The 12,757-nt window shown below is 46.5% G+C and overlaps 12 non-coding genes across 12 annotated transcripts; all 12 read left to right on the forward strand.

Moving 5' to 3' along the window:
• The first annotated feature begins 706 nt into the window (after nt 1–706).
• On the forward strand, nt 707–821 carry LOC144801403 (U5 spliceosomal RNA). Its single transcript, XR_013605213.1, has one exon. It is a non-coding gene; the product is annotated as a U5 spliceosomal RNA (small nuclear RNA).
• Nucleotides 822–1,756: 935 nt separating this feature from the next.
• LOC144800323 (U5 spliceosomal RNA) lies at nt 1,757–1,871 on the forward strand. The gene has a single exon (XR_013604234.1). It is a non-coding gene; the product is annotated as a U5 spliceosomal RNA (small nuclear RNA).
• Nucleotides 1,872–2,806: 935 nt separating this feature from the next.
• Nucleotides 2,807–2,921, forward strand: LOC144800791 (U5 spliceosomal RNA). Its single transcript, XR_013604676.1, has one exon. It is a non-coding gene; the product is annotated as a U5 spliceosomal RNA (small nuclear RNA).
• A 935-nt stretch (nt 2,922–3,856) lies between these two features.
• Nucleotides 3,857–3,971, forward strand: LOC144801404 (U5 spliceosomal RNA). The gene has a single exon (XR_013605214.1). It is a non-coding gene; the product is annotated as a U5 spliceosomal RNA (small nuclear RNA).
• Nucleotides 3,972–4,906: 935 nt separating this feature from the next.
• Nucleotides 4,907–5,021, forward strand: LOC144801405 (U5 spliceosomal RNA). Its single transcript, XR_013605215.1, has one exon. It is a non-coding gene; the product is annotated as a U5 spliceosomal RNA (small nuclear RNA).
• Nucleotides 5,022–5,956: 935 nt separating this feature from the next.
• LOC144800325 (U5 spliceosomal RNA) lies at nt 5,957–6,071 on the forward strand. The gene has a single exon (XR_013604235.1). It is a non-coding gene; the product is annotated as a U5 spliceosomal RNA (small nuclear RNA).
• A 935-nt stretch (nt 6,072–7,006) lies between these two features.
• Nucleotides 7,007–7,121, forward strand: LOC144801406 (U5 spliceosomal RNA). Its single transcript, XR_013605216.1, has one exon. It is a non-coding gene; the product is annotated as a U5 spliceosomal RNA (small nuclear RNA).
• A 935-nt stretch (nt 7,122–8,056) lies between these two features.
• On the forward strand, nt 8,057–8,171 carry LOC144800326 (U5 spliceosomal RNA). Its single transcript, XR_013604236.1, has one exon. It is a non-coding gene; the product is annotated as a U5 spliceosomal RNA (small nuclear RNA).
• A 935-nt stretch (nt 8,172–9,106) lies between these two features.
• LOC144801408 (U5 spliceosomal RNA) lies at nt 9,107–9,221 on the forward strand. Its single transcript, XR_013605218.1, has one exon. It is a non-coding gene; the product is annotated as a U5 spliceosomal RNA (small nuclear RNA).
• A 935-nt stretch (nt 9,222–10,156) lies between these two features.
• Nucleotides 10,157–10,271, forward strand: LOC144800792 (U5 spliceosomal RNA). Its single transcript, XR_013604677.1, has one exon. It is a non-coding gene; the product is annotated as a U5 spliceosomal RNA (small nuclear RNA).
• Nucleotides 10,272–11,206: 935 nt separating this feature from the next.
• Nucleotides 11,207–11,322, forward strand: LOC144800988 (U5 spliceosomal RNA). The gene has a single exon (XR_013604866.1). It is a non-coding gene; the product is annotated as a U5 spliceosomal RNA (small nuclear RNA).
• Nucleotides 11,323–12,244: 922 nt separating this feature from the next.
• Nucleotides 12,245–12,359, forward strand: LOC144801409 (U5 spliceosomal RNA). Its single transcript, XR_013605219.1, has one exon. It is a non-coding gene; the product is annotated as a U5 spliceosomal RNA (small nuclear RNA).
• Nucleotides 12,360–12,757: the final 398 nt, after the last annotated feature.

Here is a 12,757-nt window from a genome sequence, read left to right on the forward strand (position 1 = left end):
TTCTCCTCTCTTAATATTCCTGCTGTCAGAGACCAGACGTCACCCTCCTTTTTCAAGGTGGCACCTAGACTCACGCTGTGCTTTTCATAGGGCTTGCCCATTATTTGTGCCCGTTAGAGGTGCCCCATAGAGGTTGGCCAATCCTGAGTCGGTGCCCTGAGAGGGTGGCCAATCCTGAGTCAGATTCCTCTCAGGTACACTTGAAGCGGCACGCCAGTCCTGTTTCATGTGCCTCTAGCCTAGACAGATATATACTTCTATATTCAGGTTTAATGAAAGTACGTGCGAAAAAGGGACTTAAAGTGCATGGCTATGTGCAGAGCACAGTGGTGGCTCACAGCCTATCGATTGGAAGGATGGTGTGGAAAGCGTAAAATCGCTGGGGGACAAAAGTCCTACAGTGTCACTTCACCTAAAGCCTGATGCACGCTTCCCGTTCCCCTTGCCCAGCAGCCGCAACGCCTCCTAATGAGCTGAGGTGTGTACAGAAAAGAATTTGCATATTTCCAGACAGACGCATGGGAACTGTCCACCTTTTTGATTTTCTGTGCTTTGAGCAGAGACTCTGAAAATTGGGCCTGCTTCCCTCACTGGCCTGGTTCTTGTCCTCTTTCTTAGAGCCTAAAAATACCTCTCAGGTCCTCACCCTCGCAATGACGGGGTCTTTGATGTGGTGCCACTTACCCCCAGAGAGCTATATTCTAACTTACTCTGGTTTCTCTTCAAAACGAAAAAATCTTTCGCCTTTTACTAAAGATTTCCGTGGAGAGGAACATTTACGAGTTTATTCAATTTTTTTAAGCCTTACCACAGGTGAGGCTGTTTATCGTGTGTTTAAAAGAAAAGCATTAGAAATTGGTGAATATATCTGCGAGTTGTCTGCTGCTGTTTTTTGGGGACATGAGCTTAGGTGTTTTATTCCTGAACTCTCTGCTTGTTCATTTGCATCGACAGAGTGCAGGAGAGGTGCATCATGGGACAGAGCTTGTGCAGTGCATGAGATTGCTTTTCGTGACTATCTTGGAATTTCACGATAGCAGGCAGTATGTTTTCTCCTCTCTTAATATTCCTGCTGTCAGAGGCCAGACGTCACCCTCCTTTTTCAAGGTGGCACCTAGACTCACGCTGTGCTTTTCATAGGGCTTGCCCGTTATTTGTGCACGTTAGAGGTGCCCCATAGAGGTTGGCCAATCCTGAGTCAGTGCCCTGAGAGGGTGGCCAATCCTGAGTCAGATTCCTCTCAGGTACACTTGAAGCGGCACGCCAGTCCTGTTTCATGTGCCTCTAGCCTAGACAGATATATACTTCTATATTCAGGTTTAATGAAAGTACGTGCGAAAAAGGGACTTAAAGTGCATGGCTATGTGCAGAGCACAGTGGTGGCTCACAGCCTAACGATTGGAAGGATGGTGTGGAAAGCGTAAAATCGCTGGGGTACAAAAGTCCTACAGTGCCACTTCACCTAAAGCCTGATGCACGCTTCCCGTTCCCCTTGCCCAGCAGCCGCAACGCCTCCTAATGAGCTGAGGTGTGTACAGAAAAGAATTTGCATATTCCCAGACAGACGCATGGGAACTGTCCACCTTTTTGATTTTCTGTGCTTTGAGCAGAGACTCTGAAATTTGGGCCTGCTTCCCTCACCGGCCTGGTTCTTGTCCTCTTTCTTAGATTTTGAAAATACCTCTCAGGTCCTCACCCTCGCAATGACGGGGTCTTTGATGTGGTGCCACTTACCCCCAGAGAAACATATTCTAACTTACTCTGGTTTCTCTTCAAAACGAAAAAATCTTTTGCCTTTTACTAAAGATTTCCGTGGAGAGGAACATTTACGAGTTTATTCAATTTTTTTAAGCCTTACCACCGGTGAGGCTGTTTATTTTGTGTTTAAAAGAAAAGCATTAGAAATTGGTGAATATATCTGCGAGTTGTCTGCTGCTGTTTTTTGGGGACATGAGCTTAGGTGTTTTATTCCTGAACTCTCTGCTTGCTCATTTGTATAGACAGAGTGCAGGAGAGGTGCATCATGGGAAAGAGCTTGTGCAGTGCATGAGATTGCTTTTCGTGACTATCTTGGAATTTCACGATAGCAGGCAGTATGTTTTCTCCTCTCTTAATATTCCTGCTGTCAGAGGCCAGACGTCACCCTCCTTTTTCAAGGTGGCACCTAGACTCACGCTGTGCTTTTCATAGGGCTTGCCCGTTATTTGTGCACGTTAGAGGTGCCCCATAGAGGTTGGCCAATCCTGAGTCGGTGCCCTGAGAGGGTGGCCAATCCTGAGTCAGATTCCTCTCAGGTACACTTGAAGCGGCACGCCAGTCCTGTTTCATGTGCCTCTAGCCTAGACAGATATATACTTCTATATTCAGGTTTAATGAAAGTACGTGCGAAAAAGGGACTTAAAGTGCATGGCTATGTGGGGAGCACAGTGGTGGCTCACAGCCTATCGATTGGAAGGATGGTGTGGAAAGCGTAAAATCGCTGGGGGACAAAAGTCCTACAGTGTCACTTCACCTAAAGCCTGATGCACGCTTCCCGTTCCCCTTGCCCAGCAGCCGCAACGCCTCCTAATGAGCTGAGGTGTGTACAGAAAAGAATTTGCATATTTCCAGACAGACGCATGGGAACTGTCCAACTTTTTGATTTTCTGTGCTTTGAGCAGAGACTCTGAAAATTGGGCCTGCTTCCCTCACTGGCCTGGTTCTTGTCCTCTTTCTTAGATTTTGAAAATACCTCTCAGGTCCTCACCCTCGCAATGACGGGGTCTTTGATGTGGTGCCACTTACCCCCAGAGAGCCATATTCTAACTTACTCTGGTTTCTCTTCAAAACGAAAAAATCTTTCGCCTTTTACTAAAGATTGCCGTGGAGAGGAACATTTACGAGTTTATTCAATTTTTTTAAGCCTTACCACCGGTGAGGCTGTTTATCTTGTGTTTAAAAGAAAAGCATTAGAAATTGGTGAATATATCTGCGAGTTGTCTGCTGCTGTTTTTTGGGGACATGAGCTTAGGTGTTTTATTCCTGAACTCTCTGCTTGCTCATTTGCATAGACAGAGTGCAGGAGAGGTGCATCATGGGAAAGAGCTTGTGCAGTGCATGAGATTGCTTTTCGTGACTATCTTGGAATTTCACGATAGCAGGCAGTATGTTTTCTCCTCTCTTAATATTCCTGCTGTCAGAGGCCAGACGTCACCCTCCTTTTTCAAGGTGGCACCTAAACTCACGCTGTGCTTTTCATAGGGCTTGCCTGTTATTTGTGCACGTTAGAGGTGCCCCATAGAGGTTGGCCAATCCTGAGTCGGTGCCCTGAGAGGGTGGCCAATCCTGAGTCAGATTCCTCTCAGGTACACTTGAAGCGGCACGCCAGTCCTGTTTCATGTGCCTCTAGCCTAGACAGATATATACTTCCATATTCAGGTTTAATGAAAGTACGTGCGAAAAAGGGACTTAAAGTGCATGGCTATGTGCAGAGCACAGTGGTGGCTCACAGCCTAACGATTGGAAGGATGGTGTGGAAAGCGTAAAATCGCTGGGGGACAAAAGTCCTACAGTGCCACTTCACCTAAAGCCTGATGCACGCTTCCCGTTCCCCTTGCCCAGCAGCCGCAACGCCTCCTAATGAGCTGAGGTGTGTACAGAAAAGAATTTGCATATTCCCAGACAGACGCATGGGAACTGTCCACCTTTTTGATTTTCTGTGCTTTGAGCAGAGACTCTGAAATTTGGGCCTGCTTCCCTCACTGGCCTGGTTCTTGTCCTCTTTCTTAGAGCCTAAAAATACCTCTCAGGTCCTCACCCTCGCAATGACGGGGTCTTTGATGTGGTGCCACTTACCCCCAGAGAGCCATATTCTAACTTACTCTGGTTTCTCTTCAAAACGAAAAAATCTTTCGCCTTTTACTAAAGATTTCCGTGGAGAGGAACATTTACGAGTTTATTCAATTTTTTTAAGCCTTACCACAGGTGAGGCTGTTTATCGTGTGTTTAAAAGAAAAGCATTAGAAATTGGTGAATATATCTGCGAGTTGTCTGCTGCTGTTTTTTGGGGACATGAGCTTAGGTGTTTTATTCCTGAACTCTCTGCTTGCTCATTTGCATTGACAGAGTGCAGGAGAGGTGCATCATGGGAAAGAGCTTGTGCAGTGCATGAGATTGCTTTTCGTGACTATCTTGGAATTTCACGATAGCAGGCAGTATGTTTTCTCCTCTCTTAATATTCCTGCTGTCAGAGGCCAGACGTCACCCTCCTTTTTCAAGGTGGCACCTAGACTCACGCTGTGCTTTTCATAGGGCTTGCCCGTTATTTGTGCACGTTAGAGGTGCCCCATAGAGGTTGGCCAATCCTGAGTCGGTGCCCTGAGAGGGTGGCCAATCCTGAGTCAGATTCCTCTCAGGTACACTTGAAGCGGCACGCCAGTCCTGTTTCATGTGCCTCTAGCCTAGACAGATATATACTTCTATATTCAGGTTTAATGAAAGTACGTGCGAAAAAGGGACTTAAAGTGCATGGCTATGTGCAGAGCACAGTGGTGGCTCACAGCCTATCGATTGGAAGGATGGTGTGGAAAGCGTAAAATCGCTGGGGGACAAAAGTCCTACAGTGTCACTTCACCTAAAGCCTGATGCACGCTTCCCGTTCCCCTTGCCCAGCAGCCGCAACGCCTCCTAATGAGCTGAGGTGTGTACAGAAAAGAATTTGCATATTTCCAGACAGACGCATGGGAACTGTCCACCTTTTTGATTTTCTGTGCTTTGAGCAGAGACTCTGAAAATTGGGCCTGCTTCCCTCACTGGCCTGGTTCTTGTCCTCTTTCTTAGAGCCTAAAAATACCTCTCAGGTCCTCACCCTCGCAATGACGGGGTCTTTGATGTGGTGCCACTTACCCCCAGAGAGCCATATTCTAACTTACTCTGGTTTCTCTTCAAAACGAAAAAATCTTTCGCCTTTTACTAAAGATTTCCGTGGAGAGGAACATTTACGAGTTTATTCAATTTTTTTAAGCCTTACCACAGGTGAGGCTGTTTATCGTGTGTTTAAAAGAAAAGCATTAGAAATTGGTGAATATATCTGCGAGTTGTCTGCTGCTGTTTTTTGGGGACATGAGCTTAGGTGTTTTATTCCTGAACTCTCTGCTTGTTCATTTGCATCGACAGAGTGCAGGAGAGGTGCATCATGGGACAGAGCTTGTGCAGTGCATGAGATTGCTTTTCGTGACTATCTTGGAATTTCACGATAGCAGGCAGTATGTTTTCTCCTCTCTTAATATTCCTGCTGTCAGAGGCCAGACGTCACCCTCCTTTTTCAAGGTGGCACCTAGACTCACGCTGTGCTTTTCATAGGGCTTGCCCGTTATTTGTGCACGTTAGAGGTGCCCCATAGAGGTTGGCCAATCCTGAGTCGGTGCCCTGAGAGGGTGGCCAATCCTGAGTCAGATTCCTCTCAGGTACACTTGAAGCGGCACGCCAGTCCTGTTTCATGTGCCTCTAGCCTAGACAGATATATACTTCTATATTCAGGTTTAATGAAAGTACGTGCGAAAAAGGGACTTAAAGTGCATGGCTATGTGCAGAGCACAGTGGTGGCTCACAGCCTAACGATTGGAAGGATGGTGTGGAAAGCGTAAAATCGCTGGGGTACAAAAGTCCTACAGTGCCACTTCACCTAAAGCCTGATGCACGCTTCCCGTTCCCCTTGCCCAGCAGCCGCAACGCCTCCTAATGAGCTGAGGTGTGTACAGAAAAGAATTTGCATATTCCCAGACAGACGCATGGGAACTGTCCACCTTTTTGATTTTCTGTGCTTTGAGCAGAGACTCTGAAATTTGGGCCTGCTTCCCTCACCGGCCTGGTTCTTGTCCTCTTTCTTAGATTTTGAAAATACCTCTCAGGTCCTCACCCTCGCAATGACGGGGTCTTTGATGTGGTGCCACTTACCCCCAGAGAAACATATTCTAACTTACTCTGGTTTCTCTTCAAAACGAAAAAATCTTTTGCCTTTTACTAAAGATTTCCGTGGAGAGGAACATTTACGAGTTTATTCAATTTTTTTAAGCCTTACCACCGGTGAGGCTGTTTATTTTGTGTTTAAAAGAAAAGCATTAGAAATTGGTGAATATATCTGCGAGTTGTCTGCTGCTGTTTTTTGGGGACATGAGCTTAGGTGTTTTATTCCTGAACTCTCTGCTTGCTCATTTGTATAGACAGAGTGCAGGAGAGGTGCATCATGGGAAAGAGCTTGTGCAGTGCATGAGATTGCTTTTCGTGACTATCTTGGAATTTCACGATAGCAGGCAGTATGTTTTCTCCTCTCTTAATATTCCTGCTGTCAGAGACCAGACGTCACCCTCCTTTTTCAAGGTGGCACCTAGACTCACGCTGTGCTTTTCATAGGGCTTGCCCATTATTTGTGCCCGTTAGAGGTGCCCCATAGAGGTTGGCCAATCCTGAGTCGGTGCCCTGAGAGGGTGGCCAATCCTGAGTCAGATTCCTCTCAGGTACACTTGAAGCGGCACGCCAGTCCTGTTTCATGTGCCTCTAGCCTAGACAGATATATACTTCTATATTCAGGTTTAATGAAAGTACGTGCGAAAAAGGGACTTAAAGTGCATGGCTATGTGCAGAGCACAGTGGTGGCTCACAGCCTATCGATTGGAAGGATGGTGTGGAAAGCGTAAAATCGCTGGGGGACAAAAGTCCTACAGTGTCACTTCACCTAAAGCCTGATGCACGCTTCCCGTTCCCCTTGCCCAGCAGCCGCAACGCCTCCTAATGAGCTGAGGTGTGTACAGAAAAGAATTTGCATATTTCCAGACAGACGCATGGGAACTGTCCACCTTTTTGATTTTCTGTGCTTTGAGCAGAGACTCTGAAAATTGGGCCTGCTTCCCTCACTGGCCTGGTTCTTGTCCTCTTTCTTAGAGCCTAAAAATACCTCTCAGGTCCTCACCCTCGCAATGACGGGGTCTTTGATGTGGTGCCACTTACCCCCAGAGAGCTATATTCTAACTTACTCTGGTTTCTCTTCAAAACGAAAAAATCTTTCGCCTTTTACTAAAGATTTCCGTGGAGAGGAACATTTACGAGTTTATTCAATTTTTTTAAGCCTTACCACAGGTGAGGCTGTTTATCGTGTGTTTAAAAGAAAAGCATTAGAAATTGGTGAATATATCTGCGAGTTGTCTGCTGCTGTTTTTTGGGGACATGAGCTTAGGTGTTTTATTCCTGAACTCTCTGCTTGTTCATTTGCATCGACAGAGTGCAGGAGAGGTGCATCATGGGACAGAGCTTGTGCAGTGCATGAGATTGCTTTTCGTGACTATCTTGGAATTTCACGATAGCAGGCAGTATGTTTTCTCCTCTCTTAATATTCCTGCTGTCAGAGGCCAGACGTCACCCTCCTTTTTCAAGGTGGCACCTAGACTCACGCTGTGCTTTTCATAGGGCTTGCCCGTTATTTGTGCACGTTAGAGGTGCCCCATAGAGGTTGGCCAATCCTGAGTCAGTGCCCTGAGAGGGTGGCCAATCCTGAGTCAGATTCCTCTCAGGTACACTTGAAGCGGCACGCCAGTCCTGTTTCATGTGCCTCTAGCCTAGACAGATATATACTTCTATATTCAGGTTTAATGAAAGTACGTGCGAAAAAGGGACTTAAAGTGCATGGCTATGTGCAGAGCACAGTGGTGGCTCACAGCCTAACGATTGGAAGGATGGTGTGGAAAGCGTAAAATCGCTGGGGTACAAAAGTCCTACAGTGCCACTTCACCTAAAGCCTGATGCACGCTTCCCGTTCCCCTTGCCCAGCAGCCGCAACGCCTCCTAATGAGCTGAGGTGTGTACAGAAAAGAATTTGCATATTCCCAGACAGACGCATGGGAACTGTCCACCTTTTTGATTTTCTGTGCTTTGAGCAGAGACTCTGAAATTTGGGCCTGCTTCCCTCACCGGCCTGGTTCTTGTCCTCTTTCTTAGATTTTGAAAATACCTCTCAGGTCCTCACCCTCGCAATGACGGGGTCTTTGATGTGGTGCCACTTACCCCCAGAGAAACATATTCTAACTTACTCTGGTTTCTCTTCAAAACGAAAAAATCTTTTGCCTTTTACTAAAGATTTCCGTGGAGAGGAACATTTACGAGTTTATTCAATTTTTTTAAGCCTTACCACCGGTGAGGCTGTTTATTTTGTGTTTAAAAGAAAAGCATTAGAAATTGGTGAATATATCTGCGAGTTGTCTGCTGCTGTTTTTTGGGGACATGAGCTTAGGTGTTTTATTCCTGAACTCTCTGCTTGCTCATTTGTATAGACAGAGTGCAGGAGAGGTGCATCATGGGAAAGAGCTTGTGCAGTGCATGAGATTGCTTTTCGTGACTATCTTGGAATTTCACGATAGCAGGCAGTATGTTTTCTCCTCTCTTAATATTCCTGCTGTCAGAGACCAGACGTCACCCTCCTTTTTCAAGGTGGCACCTAGACTCACGCTGTGCTTTTCATAGGGCTTGCCCGTTATTTGTGCCCGTTAGAGGTGCCCCATAGAGGTTGGCCAATCCTGAGTCGGTGCCCTGAGAGGGTGGCCAATCCTGAGTCAGATTCCTCTCAGGTACACTTGAAGCGGCACGCCAGTCCTGTTTCATGTGCCTCTAGCCTAGACAGATATATACTTCTATATTCAGGTTTAATGAAAGTACGTGCGAAAAAGGGACTTAAAGTGCATGGCTATGTGCAGAGCACAGTGGTGGCTCACAGCCTATCGATTGGAAGGATGGTGTGGAAAGCGTAAAATCGCTGGGGGACAAAAGTCCTACAGTGTCACTTCACCTAAAGCCTGATGCACGCTTCCCGTTCCCCTTGCCCAGCAGCCGCAACGCCTCCTAATGAGCTGAGGTGTGTACAGAAAAGAATTTGCATATTTCCAGACAGACGCATGGGAACTGTCCACCTTTTTGATTTTCTGTGCTTTGAGCAGAGACTCTGAAAATTGGGCCTGCTTCCCTCACTGGCCTGGTTCTTGTCCTCTTTCTTAGAGCCTAAAAATACCTCTCAGGTCCTCACCCTCGCAATGACGGGGTCTTTGATGTGGTGCCACTTACCCCCAGAGAGCTATATTCTAACTTACTCTGGTTTCTCTTCAAAACGAAAAAATCTTTCGCCTTTTACTAAAGATTTCCGTGGAGAGGAACATTTACGAGTTTATTCAATTTTTTTAAGCCTTACCACAGGTGAGGCTGTTTATCGTGTGTTTAAAAGAAAAGCATTAGAAATTGGTGAATATATCTGCGAGTTGTCTGCTGCTGTTTTTTGGGGACATGAGCTTAGGTGTTTTATTCCTGAACTCTCTGCTTGCTCATTTGCATCGACAGAGTGCAGGAGAGGTGCATCATGGGACAGAGCTTGTGCAGTGCATGAGATTGCTTTTCGTGACTATCTTGGAATTTCACGATAGCAGGCAGTATGTTTTCTCCTCTCTTAATATTCCTGCTGTCAGAGGCCAGACGTCACCCTCCTTTTTCAAGGTGGCACCTAGACTCACGCTGTGCTTTTCATAGGGCTTGCCCGTTATTTGTGCACGTTAGAGGTGCCCCATAGAGGTTGGCCAATCCTGAGTCGGTGCCCTGAGAGGGTGGCCAATCCTGAGTCAGATTCCTCTCAGGTACACTTGAAGCGGCACGCCAGTCCTGTTTCATGTGCCTCTAGCCTAGACAGATATATACTTCTATATTCAGGTTTAATGAAAGTACGTGCGAAAAAGGGACTTAAAGTGCATGGCTATGTGCAGAGCACAGTGGTGGCTCACAGCCTAACGATTGGAAGGATGGTGTGGAAAGCGTAAAATCGCTGGGGTACAAAAGTCCTACAGTGCCACTTCACCTAAAGCCTGATGCACGCTTCCCGTTCCCCTTGCCCAGCAGCCGCAACGCCTCCTAATGAGCTGAGGTGTGTACAGAAAAGAATTTGCATATTCCCAGACAGACGCATGGGAACTGTCCACCTTTTTGATTTTCTGTGCTTTGAGCAGAGACTCTGAAAATTGGGCCTGCTTCCCTCACTGGCCTGGTTCTTGTCCTCTTTCTTAGATTTTGAAAATACCTCTCAGGTCCTCACCCTCGCAATGACGGGGTCTTTGATGTGGTGCCACTTACCCCCAGAGAGCCATATTCTAACTTACTCTGGTTTCTCTTCAAAACGAAAAAATCTTTCGCCTTTTACTAAAGATTGCCGTGGAGAGGAACATTTACGAGTTTATTCAATTTTTTTAAGCCTTACCACCGGTGAGGCTGTTTATCTTGTGTTTAAAAGAAAAGCATTAGAAATTGGTGAATATATCTGCGAGTTGTCTGCTGCTGTTTTTTGGGGACATGAGCTTAGGTGTTTTATTCCTGAACTCTCTGCTTGCTCATTTGCATAGACAGAGTGCAGGAGAGGTGCATCATGGGAAAGAGCTTGTGCAGTGCATGAGATTGCTTTTCGTGACTATCTTGGAATTTCACGATAGCAGGCAGTATGTTTTCTCCTCTCTTAATATTCCTGCTGTCAGAGGCCAGACGTCACCCTCCTTTTTCAAGGTGGCACCTAGACTCACGCTGTGCTTTTCATAGGGCTTGCCTGTTATTTGTGCACGTTAGAGGTGCCCCATAGAGGTTGGCCAATCCTGAGTCGGTGCCCTGAGAGGGTGGCCAATCCTGAGTCAGATTCCTCTCAGGTACACTTGAAGCGGCACGCCAGTCCTGTTTCATGTGCCTCTAGCCTAGACAGATATATACTTCCATATTCAGGTTTAATGAAAGTACGTGCGAAAAAGGGACTTAAAGTGCATGGCTATGTGCAGAGCACAGTGGTGGCTCACAGCCTAACGATTGGAAGGATGGTGTGGAAAGCGTAAAATCGCTGGGGGACAAAAGTCCTACAGTGCCACTTCACCTAAAGCCTGATGCACGCTTCCCGTTCCCCTTGCCCAGCAGCCGCAACGCCTCCTAATGAGCTGAGGTGTGTACAGAAAAGAATTTGCATATTCCCAGACAGACGCATGGGAACTGTCCACCTTTTTGATTTTCTGTGCTTTGAGCAGAGACTCTGAAATTTGGGCCTGCTTCCCTCACCGGCCTGGTTCTTGTCCTCTTTCTTAGATTTTGAAAATACCTCTCAGGTCCTCACCCTCGCAATGACGGGGTCTTTGATGTGGTGCCACTTACCCCCAGAGAGCCATATTCTAACTTACTCTGGTTTTCTCTTCAAAACGAAAAAATCTTTCGCCTTTTACTAAGGATTTCCGTGGAGAGGAACATTTACGAGTTTATTCAATTTTTTTAAGCCTTACCACCGGTGAGGCTGTTTATCTTGTGTTTAAAAGAAAAGCATTAGAAATTGGTGAATATATCTGCGAGTTGTCTGCTGCTGTTTTTTGGGGACATGAGCTTAGGTGTTTTATTCCTGAACTCTCTGCTTACTCATTTGCATAGACAGAGTGCAGGAGAGGTGCATCATGGGAAAGAGCTTGTGCAGTGCATGAGATTGCTTTTCGTGACTATCTTGGAATTTCACGATAGCAGGCAGTATGTTTTCTCCTCTCTTAATATTCCTGCTGTCAGAGGCCAGACGTCACCCTCCTTTTTCAAGGTGGCACCTAGACTCACGCTGTGCTTTTCATAGGGCTTGCCCGTTATTTGTGCCCGTTAGAGGTTGGCCAATCCTGAGTCGGTGCCCTGAGAGGGTGGCCAATCATGAGTCAGATTCCTCTCAGGTACACTTGAAGCGGCACGCCAGTCCTGTTTCATGTGCCTCTAGCCTAGACAGATATATACTTCTATATTCAGGTTTAATGAAAGTACGTGCGAAAAAGGGACTTAAAGTGCATGGCTATGTGCAGAGCACAGTGGTGGCTCACAGCCTATCGATTGGAAGGATGGTGTGGAAAGCGTAAAATCGCTGGGGGACAAAAGTCCTACAGTGTCACTTCACCTAAAGCCTGATGCACGCTTCCCGTTCCCCTTGCCCAGCAGCCGCAACGCCTCCTAATGAGCTGAGGTGTGTACAGAAAAGAATTTGCATATTTCCAGACAGACGCATGGGAACTGTCCACCTTTTTGATTTTCTGTGCTTTGAGCAGAGACTCTGAAAATTGGGCCTGCTTCCCTCACTGGCCTGGTTCTTGTCCTCTTTCTTAGAGCCTAAAAATACCTCTCAGGTCCTCACCCTCGCAATGACGGGGTCTTTGATGTGGTGCCACTTACCCCCAGAGAGCCATATTCTAACTTACTCTGGTTTCTCTTCAAAACGAAAAAATCTTTCGCCTTTTACTAAAGATTTCCGTGGAGAGGAACATTTACGAGTTTATTCAATTTTTTTAAGCCTTACCACAGGTGAGGCTGTTTATCGTGTGTTTAAAAGAAAAGCATTAGAAATTGGTGAATATATCTGCGAGTTGTCTGCTGCTGTTTTTTGGGGACATGAGCTTAGGTGTTTTATTCCTGAACTCTCTGCTTGCTCATTTGCATCGACAGAGTGCAGGAGAGGTGCATCATGGGACAGAGCTTGTGCAGTGCATGAGATTGCTTTTCGTGACTATCTTGGAATTTCACGATAGCAGGCAGTATGTTTTCTCCTCTCTTAATATTCCTGCTGTCAGAGGCCAGACGTCACCCTCCTTTTTCAAGGTGGCACCTAGACTCACGCTGTGCTTTTCATAGGGCTTGCCCGTTATTTGTGCACGTTAGAGGTGCCCCATAGAGGTTGGCCAATCCTGAGTCGGTGCCCTGAGAGGGTGGC

The sequence above is a fragment of the Lissotriton helveticus genome, chromosome 12, assembly GCF_964261635.1.
Source record: "Lissotriton helveticus chromosome 12, aLisHel1.1, whole genome shotgun sequence".
Lineage (NCBI taxonomy): Eukaryota > Metazoa > Chordata > Amphibia > Caudata > Salamandridae > Lissotriton > Lissotriton helveticus.